At 44.3% G+C, this 11845-nt stretch overlaps 1 long non-coding RNA gene across 1 annotated transcript in view; it reads left to right on the plus strand.

The window, feature by feature from the left end:
- The first annotated feature begins 8028 nt into the window (after positions 1–8028).
- The window catches only part of LOC115272994, a 16731-nt gene continuing 12914 nt past the window's right edge, over positions 8029–11845 (plus strand). The window contains exon 1 of the long non-coding RNA XR_003900596.1: positions 8029–8362. This is a non-coding gene — a long non-coding RNA (uncharacterized LOC115272994). The remainder of the gene's footprint in view (positions 8363–11845) is intronic.

Consider the following 11845-nt stretch of genomic DNA (forward strand, 5'->3'; position numbering starts at 1 on the left):
TAATCTCTGATGATTGCTTGTATTTCTAAGGGATTGGTTGTAATATATCCTTTTTCATTCATGATTTTGTCTATCTGGGTGCTCTTTCTTTTCTTTCTGAGGAGCCTGGCTAGAGGTTTATCAATTTTGTTTATTTTTTCAAAGAACCAACTCTTGGTTTCATTGATCTGCTTGACTGTTCTTTTGGATTCTATATTGTTTATTTCTGCCCTGACCTTTATTATTTCTTTTCTTCTGCTGGGTTTGGGGTGCTCTTGCAGCTTCCCTTTTAGTTCCAGTAGGTGCTCTGTTAAATTTTGAATTTGCGCTTTTTCTAGTTTGTTGAGATTGGCCTGGATTGCAATATATTTTCCTCTTAGGAATGCCTTAGCTGCATCCCAGAGATTTTGGATTGTTGTATTTTCATTTTCATTGGTTTCCATATATTTTTTAATTTCTTCTCTAATGTCCTGATTAACGCAATCATTCTTTAGTAGGGTGGTTTTTAACCTCCACATTTTTGGAGGTTTTCAGACTTTTTCCTGTGATTAATTTCAAGTTTCATAGCATTGTGATCTGAAAGTGTGCATGGTATGATCTCTATTCCTTTATACTTATGGAGGGCTGCTTTATGCCCCAGTATGTGATCAGTCTTGGAGAATGTGCCGTGTGCACTCGAAAAGAAGGTAATTTCCTATCCTCAGGATGCAGAGTTCTAAATATAGCTATCAGTTCTATCTGTTCCAATGTGTCGTTCAGGTCTATTGTTTCTTTAGTGATTTTCTGTCTGGTTGATCTATCCATTGCTGTTAGTGGAGTAAAGTCCCCTGCAATTAGCACATTTTTGTCAATAAGATTGTTTCTTTCTGTGATTAGTTGCTTTATGTATTTGGGTGCTCCAAATTTGGCACATAGATATTTATAATTGTTAGCTCTTCCTGATGGAGAGATCCTGTAATTATTATATAATGTCCTTCTTCATCTCTTGTTACTGCCTTTACTTTAAAGTCCAGTTTGTCTGATATAAGTATGGCTACTCCAGCTTTCTTTTGGCTTCCAGTCGCATGATAGATATTTCTCCATCCCTTTACTTTCAACCTGAAGGTGTCTTCCGGTCGAAAATGAGTCTCTTGTAGACAACAAATAGATGGGTTTTGTTTTTTTTATCCATTCTGCTACCCTGTGTCGTTTGGTTGGAGCATTCAGTCCATTTACATTCAGTGTTATTATTGAGAAATGTGGGTTTAGAGTCATTGTGTTCTCCCTAGAATTCATGTTTATAGTGGTGTCTCTGGCACTTTGTATTCTTTGCAATATTTCCCTTATAGAGTCCCTCTTAGGATTTCTTGTAGGGCTGTTTGGTGGTCATGAATTCTCTCAATTTTTGTTTCTTTGGGAACAGTTTTATCTCTCCTTGTATTTTAAATGACAGGCTTGCTGGATAAAGGATTCTTGGTTGCATGTTTTTTTTCTATTCATCACATTGAAGATTTCCTGCCATTCCTTCCTGGCCTGCCAAGTTTCATTCGATAGGTCTGTAACCATTCTGATAGGTTTCCCTTTGTCTGTGAGGGCCCTTTTTTCCCTGGCTGCTTTCAGAATTCTCTCTTTATCTTTATATTTTGCTAGTTTCACTATGATATGTCGTGCCAAAGGCCGATTCAAGTTACGTCTTAAGGGGGTTCTTTGTGCCTCTTGAATTTGAATGTCTATTTCTTTTCCCTGATTTGGGAAATTCTCAGTTATAATTTGGTCTAGTATCCCTTCAGTCTCTTTCTCTCTGTCTTCCTCTTCAGGAATTCCTATGAGACAGATGTTGTTCCACTTGATTGTATCATTCAGGTCTCGAATTCTCCTTTCCTGCTTCTGGATTAATTTCTCTCTTTTTTTTTCAGCTTCCTCTTTTGCTAGAACTATATCTTCTAATTCACCTATGCTTCTCTCTGACTCATCAATCCTTGAGGTGTCTGCCTCCAGTTTGCTATTCACCTCATCTGTAGCCTTTTTTAACTCATCATAGTGCCTAGTCATTGTCTCAGTTGATTCTTTGATGCTTTTTTCATTTCCAACGATTAATTTTATGACAAGGCTTTTAAATTCTTGATCCGGTATGTTGTCTAGATCTGCCTTGAGCAGTTCTGTAGCTGTGACTTCCTCCTGGAGTTTCTTCAGGGGAGAGTTCCTTCGTTTTGTCATTTTTGGTAGTTTTCTGTCTCTTGTCACCTTTAGAAAGCTCGTTGTACACTCTGTACCTGCTAATATTGCTCTGTTAAAGGGGGCTTATTGACTGTCCAGGGCCTGTTGTTTCAGGAAATATTCTTTAAATGGTGTCTCTCAGTTTCTCTTATTGTGCCTTTGAATATTCTATTTCCCTACGTAGCAATATTTGGGATTTGCCAACATGCACACTTTGGCTTGTTTCTTGGTGTAGCCCTAAGAAGGAAAACAGATAGAGAAACACAGAGGAAACAGTAACACACAAACGCACAGACAAATCAAACAAACAAACAACAAACAAACAAAAGGGGGAAAGAAAATAAAGATAATGGAGAGGAAAGAGATGAAAAGAGGAGAAGAAGAAAAGAAAAAGAAAAAGAAAATAAAAAAAATAAAGGGGGTCAGAATCAACAAAGGACAGTGGACAGTCTAAAATTGTATGACCAGTTGAGGGGAGAGGTAGGGATGAGATATAGGAGAATATATCTGGATTGCAAGAAAGTAAAAAAAAGGGGGGGGGGAGAAAGGAGAAAGGAAAATAAGGAGTAAAAATTTCTAAAAATTTAAGTAAAAAAAAGTAATAATAATAAAAATATGTACAGAAAAAGGTGAAAAGAAAAAAAATGAGGAAAAAAAAGAAAAAAATTATAAAAAAAGCAAACAAAACAAAACAAACAAACAAAAAAAACAGCAGCTCCCCCTCATGGATAGGCGTGGTTTGATGTGGTAGGTCTCAGAGGCTGCTCTCAGAAGCTCTGCCTTAGTGTCTGCAGAGGTTAGATAGGTGGCAAGCCAAGCTCTGCTGAACTGGGAACTGTAGGCCACTCTAATGAGTCTGATCTCCTTGTGCCACGGTTAAGCCAAGTTGTATTTTCTAGGCCCCCCTGGGTTCAAAGTTCTAGTCCATGCAGTTTTATGCTACCACAGATGAGATGTATTTGCTTTGGTGGCTGGTTTCTTAGGGGGAGGAATCAGTTTGTCTTGGCTCAGGCTGGGATTTTGGCTGCCCCTGCCTGAGGCGAGATGCGCAGCAGGAGGTGAAGTGCGTGCACACCACACCGTCACAGACCCAACCCCAGCGGGGATCATGTTAGCGTTGGGGGAGGAATGAGTGCGTAGCTGTTGCTGGAGGCGGTGCCGGGAGCTGCTGGAAATGAGCTGGGAGCTCCTGCAGCCTGTGCGCACGCACCCAGGTCTCCACCACCGCCAATTCCCTGGCGGGATCATGCAGAGGTGGGGGCTATTTTTTCCCTGTTGGCATCCGGGATTCAGGTTTCACGCGCCAATGCTGGGGGCGAGATGCGTCGTGGAAATGTGGTGCGTGCTCCCACTCCCCAAACTGAGGTCGAAGTGAGCACCCCTGACAGGGCCGTTGCCACAGTCGCCGACTCCTCACAAAGATGGCACAGGGCTGGAAGCTGTTCCTTCCCTTGCGCCACCTGGGTTCAGGATTTAGGCTACCCAGCAGTCATCTATGGAGTGAGCTTCTCTCTCCAAGCGCGGTTAAGCGTTCTTTACCTCTTCCCCAGAGACAGTACTATGAGCGTGTTCAGTCTCTCTATCTCTTCCCTTTGTCTCTCGGGCTCCGCGCGCTTGCCCCGCATTGGACTGGGGCTCCCACCTCCCCTGCCTGTCTCAGGCTGGCCCGTTTTTCAATCTCCCCAGTTCGCACCCTCTCACTCAGGTATCCTTCAGGTTCTCTTCCTTCTGGAGTCCATATTTTCTCCTTCTGCTCTTGCAGATGAGAGTAATGTCCTTCTTAGTTTGATCGATGGGGCAGATGAAGTTTACAGAGCTCCCTTCCTCTCCGCCATCTTGGCTCCTACCCTTCCAAAATATGTCTTTCGATGGAGGCAGAAGGATAGATGTGCAGTTTTACTTAGGGCCCTTTACAAAGGTGGGTGAATCTCATTTCCAAGCATGAGCTTCAACTCTGAAATCCTGGTTCTGTTAACAGACTTTCTTGGGGCCTAGTCAATATTGAGTGAGCAAAGAGAGGTCTGGGAACCAGGGAGGATGTTTGAAAAACATTTGAGATCAGCTGAGAAGGTGGGGATGATGAACTCCTAACAAGAGTGGGAAAGGCGGGTCGCTCTGACCCATTATAAAATAAATGCGATGCCTTTTCCTTGGGGGCAAATAACTTCTGGAACACAGCTTAGCAGGAAAAGTGGAAATGACGACCAAAGAGCCAGAAAATCTCAGCACCAGTTCCGATTCTTCTCCTCCCTTCCTTCCCTTCTTCCATTGTTAAATTCATTTGCTGAGCACTTTGAGGGAAGTGAGTGGAAGAAATCCATGTGCAAATGCATAAACATGTACAGCCTCGGTTTCCCTATCTGTGAGTCACAGGGCCTTTTGGCAGCAACATTGCCCATGAGACTCTTCACCACCAGTGGACACCCGTCCAAGCGCTTAGGACAGGGTCATCTTCCTAGTGTGGCACCAGAACAGTTACACAGGGTCCTGCTCAGAGGAGCCCCACCCTGAGGTTAAGGCTTTCCAGTTGCTGTGTTAGAATTCTTAATAATTTTGAACAAGGGATCCTGCATTGCCAGTATTACACTTGACTCAGGAGATGATGTTACCAGGTTTGCCTGAGGCTTTAGATTTTCAACCAGGGAGCAAAGAGAAATTTGACAGGGCATGGTGGCCTGTCAAGAAGAGGGCATGATGTCTGAATTCAGCTTCATGGGCCAGTTTGAGCAAGGCCAAAAGCCAAGACTGCCCCTCAGAACCCCATTTGGAATATGAATGAAACCCAAGCTGCTTTGGCAACCAACTGACCAATATGTGTGACAGGGTTGGAGAGGGGGTGTCCTCAACTTACCATAGCCCAGGCCTGCTTCGGCACTCAAGTAGTATGCGGGGCCAGGAGTGAGTTGTGGTGCACCTGTGCACAAATCCCTCCAGAGGAGCAGGTGGTTGTGAGCAGCAGGAGGTGATAGGGAACTGCCACAGAGGAAACCGGGGGTAGGGTGAATGGACGCTGTGTGCCACTGTCGCTAACAGCTGGCCTTGTGGGATCATGTAGGGCCATTTGCTGCATGCGGGGCTGGAGGTGGGGATATCAGAGCCATTTTACTGGAGCATGGGTACACTTATACCCTGAGGGTTTCAAAGCCCAGTGGCATTTGGGGGACAGGTTAAATAGGAGTTGGAGGTTTCTAGATCAGGATTGCTGTGTGATTTAGTAGGCTCAGTGTTAAATTGATCACAGCAGGAGACAGGCTACATAGATGCTCAGGAAACAGTGGTAGCCACATGGCTGCTCAGGAAACTAGCCCTGATTCTGTAAAGCTGAAACAAGAGGTAAGGAGAGCCTGGATTCTCTGCTGCTAAAATGAACATAAGAGGAGACGAGCCTTCAATGTCATCCAGAATGTATGCTCCCTTATCTGGAAGGAATGGAGGCCCAGAGTTGCTTGGTGTCAGTTCCGGAGTCCTACACAAAAATTTCCCCCTTCTGACCTCCAACAGGTGCTCCTCACACTAGCCAGTCTATGCCACTCCCAGGTCCATTTCAGGTCTGCAACACCTGTTACCAAAGCATAGTCCAGTAGAGCCAGTTGGGCAGCACTGAGGGAGGCTGAAGGTCAGGGAGGGTTTGCTGGGTCTTCCTGGCCTCCCTGCCACTGACAGCATTCTCATTTATCCTCAGGGCTCAGTTCAGGTGTCCTTAAAGTGGGAAGGCTTCCTGGAGCCTCTTGGCTGCACAAGTGATCCTAGAGTGGCACGTAAGATAGTGGCTCTCAAACTCCCCATCCATTGTGTGGGCTCTGATCTCCTTACATAATATTTCTATGTTTGCCTAAGTTAGTCAGCTTTAGGTTCTGTTGCTTGCAAACCAGACCCTTGCCTGGTCCAGGAAAAGGTGGAGGTGGGTGGGTTAGTGTTGGATGTGTCAGGACTGGGGGAATGCACTCAGCTGGCTTGGGGACTGTGGCTGGTTGGCATGCACACCTTGCCAAGTAACCGTGGATATAATTCTTTGTGACTCGCCAGGATGCTACTGAATTTAATGACCTTGCTTAGGAAGTGGGGCCAATGTCCTAGAGAACACAGGGAAGTTGGGAGGGGGACTGCTTCTCATCTGCCACACCTTCTTTGCCAGGTGAGCTCATGTTGTTGGGAAGGGTATATTTGTGCTGTTCAGACCTCTGGCTTTTCTGCAAGTTTGCTCAAGTCTTGAGCAATTTCCCCAATAGACCTAGCCTGGAAACTGAGCGTGAAAATGGTCAACTCCAGAGAACAATCCTGCAGAGCCAGGAGTTTTCCGTTCACCAAGAACAGAGTGTTTGGGTCAGCCTGGGTCCGCAGGAACCTTGGGTGGCCCCATTCTCTCTTTTAATAGCAATGAATAATAGCAATGACCTTCAACCCAAAGTGAGGCCATGAAAACATGCTTTCTCATAGATGTGTCCACTAAAGAGCAGCGGATGCATGCCAGCTGGGTCATATCTGCTGGACAAATGCTTGTGTGCAGTCACACTTCTTAGTGGGACAGTGGCTCAGGTGAAGTTTCCAGGGACACATTCCTGCTGGTCCCTTTCTCAGGAGTTTGAAGGAAACACCTTAATAGCCAGGGAGACATGTGGCAAATGTGAATCCCTGACATTGGGGGTGGGTTTCCCTCCCACTGGCAGCAGCCTGTCTCCTTGGACACCCCGGGCATCTCTTGGGAAATATCTGCCTTCCTGTCAAATGTCAGCAGAATCCCACATGTTGTGAAATCAGACGTGTTTATGCTCTGTGTGACACTGTGATGGATGGTTATACTGAAGACGTCCAGTGAATCTCTGTGAGTCACTTTCTTGGGTCCATGCCCCTGCACTGTGTGATGTTGCAGTTCTTCCCATCAGGCATGGAGGCCTGTGATTCCATCCCCTCAATCTGAGCTGGCCCTGTGAATTGCTTTGCCAACAGAATGTGGAAGAAGTGATACTGGACCAGTTCTGGAGCTCCAAGTGCCCTGGTAGCTCTCACTGTCACTTTCTTGGAGCCCTGAGACTTCCATGGTGGGTGGAAGTGTGATCCAGACTGGTGGAGGATGGCAGGCCATGGCAGGAGGATGGCAGGATGGTCACCTACTGCCAATCAGGCCTGCATGTGAGGTGGGTATGGACTGCCCAGCCCTGTGTATGCTGAGTGGAATCACAGCAGTGAGCCCAGATGAGTGTAGGAGGATTGCCCAGGTGGCCCACAGAGTGGTGAGAAATAGAAAATCATTGTTATTTTAAGTCACAAATTACTGGGTTCATTTGTATACAGCAGTAGACAGCTGAAATAGATACACACTTGACTATCTTTTTGGAGAGTTGCTGGAAGGATCTATGTTGCCATTTTTGTACTATAAAAGCAAAAATGACTGCTCTATACTGATTGAATGTAAATAAGCAACAGCCTAAATTTATTTGGAATTACTCAGTTCAAGAAATTCACTTTCCATTTAAAAACTCAGTAGATACATATTTTTAAACTTGTAAGCTTTGAACCAAAAATTTAGTACCTTTTTACACGTTTTTTTTCTGAGTCAAGGATTACTTATTTATTTATTTACACATGTTTTTTCTTTCTAGTGACATAACCCTCAATATATCAGAATTAATTTTTAAAATGTCTTCATGCTACGTATTTAAGGGTGATGTACCATGATGTCTGGGGTTTGCTTTACATATTTAGTAAATATTACAAAACTTAATTCCATAGTCCAAAGTTATTGCAGTTAGTAGAATTGCTTTTCAAGAGTTTATTACATCTGCTAAACTGATAATAACAAAAGATTTCAGTATTGCTGTTTTTTGTCCACACTCCCTAGTGCCCTCTCCATCTTCTGGAAGTGTGTTCCCTGTGAAGATGCTGTAGGCAAGAGTTCACAAAGAAAGTGCAAGAAGAAAGGCAAGCAAGAACTATTTTTAGAGTTCCTGTTAAACTCTACATGAAGGTAGCATGGCTTCAAGAATCAGTGGTTGTGGTACCTGATGGAGATGAAAGCCATCTTTTCTGTATTTGTACTCTCAACACGTGGCCCAGCTGGGAGTCTCCCCAAGAGATGTCTGGGTGTGGTGTGTGGATACTGGTGAAGGAAGGAGCTTCACACATCTTTGAGAAGATGGGCCATAACAACAAAGTAAATCCATGTCCGCACTGAGTGTCCTACAGAGAGGTAAGATACTCTCTGGCCTCCAAGCTTTTATAGAAAGTGAAGCTTCCTGATACTGTTCCTGGCACTAACCATCCCCTTTCCTGGCCTTCTGTGGAAAGAATTCTTCATTGAACTATACTAGATGCCAATTTTTGAGCCAATAGGGTAGGCCAGTCTGATTAACCCCAATACCCAGGTAAAGCTGCACCCCACACCTCCCATAATGGAGCCCCACATTTGTTCATCTTCTCTGGAGCTCTTCTCTCCTCTGCTGTACCTGCTGTCCCCTTGCCAACTCCTCAAATCACCATGCTGGACATACCCTAGGGATGGATCTATCACTGCTGGATTCTGACATTTGGGGATTGTTTGCTCATTTCTCTGGCTTCCCATTTACTGGCACATTCTTGGAGGGAAGGGCTGTGTCTTGGTCATTGCTGTTTCTTGGGCTGTAACTTAGTGCTTGACCCTAGATGCACACTCATGTGTGTTTTGGGGAACAAATGAACAAGATGATCTTTGAGAAAATATTTTGGTCACCTGTTTCTGATAGAATGTAGACCTCCAAGATAGTCTGTTTTGACCCGGCCTGCAGGTCAGTCAACGCAGGTCCTGAGGGAGGGAGTGAGAATTGGAGAGCAGGGGGCACAGAGAATGGAGGCAAGACAGTCTCTGATCAAGCCTCATTTATTGAGAGAACACAAACATCTTATAAAGGGTAGAAGGCGGGAAGCAAGGTAGCCGACCTAGGTCGGTTGCTAGGAAACAGGGTCAAGTGATTTTTAGGAAAAGGCTAGGGTAAAGGGAAAACCGAAACTGCTATTTTAGCACAGTGCCTGAGGGGCCGGTAAGAAAGCCCAGATTGGCTGTCTCCGGCCCTGAATTGGGAGCTATAACACTGCCCTGCCTTCAGGCGGCTGATCTTTTTTCTTCTGGCAGCTCTCCAGGCTGGCTGTCTCCAGCCCTGAATTTGGGAGTGACACTTCCCTGCCTACAGGCGGCTGATCTTTGTTCTTCTGGCTCCTCACACTGTTTGTCATTATTTCCATTTCTAAAAATTCAGGACAGATAACCCTAATATCACTCTTGCCAAGGATCATTTTGAGAACCTGACAATGTTTTGGAGAGAATTTCCTGGCTTCTATTTTCCTACTGTCCTTTATAACTCCAGAGATAAACACAAAGGCAAATATTTAATTTCCTTGACTTTTATCAGCCAAAGCAATGAAACAATAGCAATTGGTTCAATAATACCCTTGGCCATGATAATAACAGATGGTTGAGGTACCTGGCCTGCAGCGGGGGAGACAGACCTTCAGTTTTCTCCCTGTCTTGTTATCACTTATAGCAATGAAGAGCTTCATTCTTAGCTTCACTGTGACTGCTGATGAATAATGGTCTGCAGTCCCAGTGGACTTGCTCTGCCAGCTTTTGATCAGAAAGTCTTAGACTATACAAGTCAGAACAATGCCTGCTCCCTCAGATCCATGGAGAAAGGGTCACTCTTCTTGTGATTAACAAGTTCTGTATTCTGCCTTGTTTTTTTCCATGTCCTGCAGAGGCTACATGCCAGAAAACATTCGCATGTGACAACATTTGACATCATTTCTTGTCTTCTAGGTTTAAAGATTGCAAGTGAAAACCTGTACTGTCCTTGGTGTTGTCCCATAATTCATATTCCTTCCTTCCTTCCTTCCTTCCTTCTTTCCTTCCTTCCTTCCTTCCTTCCTTCCTTCCTTCCTTCCTTCCTTCCTTCCTTCAACAGATATTGACTTAGTGCCATTAGAGATGCAACAATAAGTAACAGTCATGGTCCTTGAATGATGAAAACAGATCATAGATAAACACACACACACAGAGTGTGACAAAGATTGAGACACACCTGTGTGTTATGAAGGAAACAAATAAAATGAGACAGAGCCTAATCCTGCTTGACCTACTTGAAAATAAACAATCCATAAAGAGTAAGTGATGAGACAATAAGAAAGTGAAGACTGATTATAGATAGTATTGTCAAGAGAAGGCCTTTTTAGAGTGGACACTAAAGTCAAGTTTTTAAAGATGAGGAGAGAAAGGTCATTTTAGGCAAAAGGAACAGTTAATAAAAAGGTCTTTAGGGAGACAAGATTTTGGAATGTTGAAGGGGCAGACAGATGAGACTCAAGAGAAAGAGTGACACAGGATGAGGCTGAACGGGTTTCCAGAGACAGATGACTCTAAGCCCAGATGCCAGGGAGCAGAAAATTTTGTTGGAAAACTTCTGGAGGTCTGCTCCAGCTGGTCCAGGGTCCTCTGAAGGAGGTGGCAGCATCAGCAAAAATGGCGAAAATGGAGGCGAGAGAGTCTGGTTGATCACCAGTCTGGCATCTTTCTGGCATCTCTCTCTTGCCAGGTTTTGTGCCTTTATTTATAGATTTAAGTGTTAACATGACATCAAAAGGTGGAATTTTTACAAATAATTCTCAGTGATAAAGATGCTTTGAAAAGGGTGCAGAAACAGGTTTTGCAGTGGCATTTTTGCAGAACTACTCTAATTACAATGAGGTAATTTACACATCATAGGATAACAGGATATTCTCAGTGAAAAGCAGATAACATAGACATTTGTTTGAACCCGGTAGTAAATCTTACAACTAAGAAGATAGCAGGATGTTTTCAGTGAGAAGCAGATAGCAAACACATTTTATAACAATAACGCTAAGATTCAGGCATAAACAAGGCTAGGAGGCATTCTATTTAGCTCATAGGAGGAAGAATGTATTCGCAATGGTTAGTAAATAAACCTTTTGTCAACCTTGTTCTTTGATGTTGAAGGTGTGAGCACCATAGGCCCCCAGATGAGCCTGCCTTTGCATATGAGTTTAAGTTGTAACTACTCTTACCTATCCTCACAATGGACACCAAAATAGCATATGTATGCGCAGTAACTTATGCCTGGCTCTTGTTTGTTTCTTATTCCTAAGTTAGGCTCCTTTTCTCAGGGCCAGAGTAAATATTATTCTTGTGTTCTTTAACCCCTTAGGAGAGCCTTTCAACAACATCTGCAATGCTTTGTTTAAATTCCTCCTTATAGAGGTGGGAATGTGCTTCTTCCCATGAGGTATCTGTGTGGGGAATATTGGTATGACTTGGAACATTGTGAGGCCTAATCAATAGCAACAGGCTTAATTTCACATGAGCAGCAGTAGCAGAAGGAGATGCCAGTTTCCGCCTCTCATGGCAGGAGCCGTGCAACATCTGCCATTTCCTTACTGTGACCATGTCATCCAGTAAGGCAGGTGCAGCTCCCGGCAGAAGACCAATGGAAAAGTTTTAGGCATGGTAGTAACAGAATTCATGTACTTTAAAGGGTATCTACTGTGTGGCTCTGTGGGAATGGCTGGAAGTGATGGTGGGGGTGGAGGAGGTGGTATGAGTGGTGGGGGTGGTAGAAGGGGTAGGGAGTGGCAGCAGAGGGGTTGGTGGAAGTAATAGGGAGGGTGGTGGAGGTGGTGGTGGTGGTGG

The sequence above is a fragment of the Suricata suricatta genome, chromosome 12, assembly GCF_006229205.1.
Source record: "Suricata suricatta isolate VVHF042 chromosome 12, meerkat_22Aug2017_6uvM2_HiC, whole genome shotgun sequence".
NCBI classification, from domain to species: Eukaryota; Metazoa; Chordata; class Mammalia; order Carnivora; family Herpestidae; genus Suricata; species Suricata suricatta.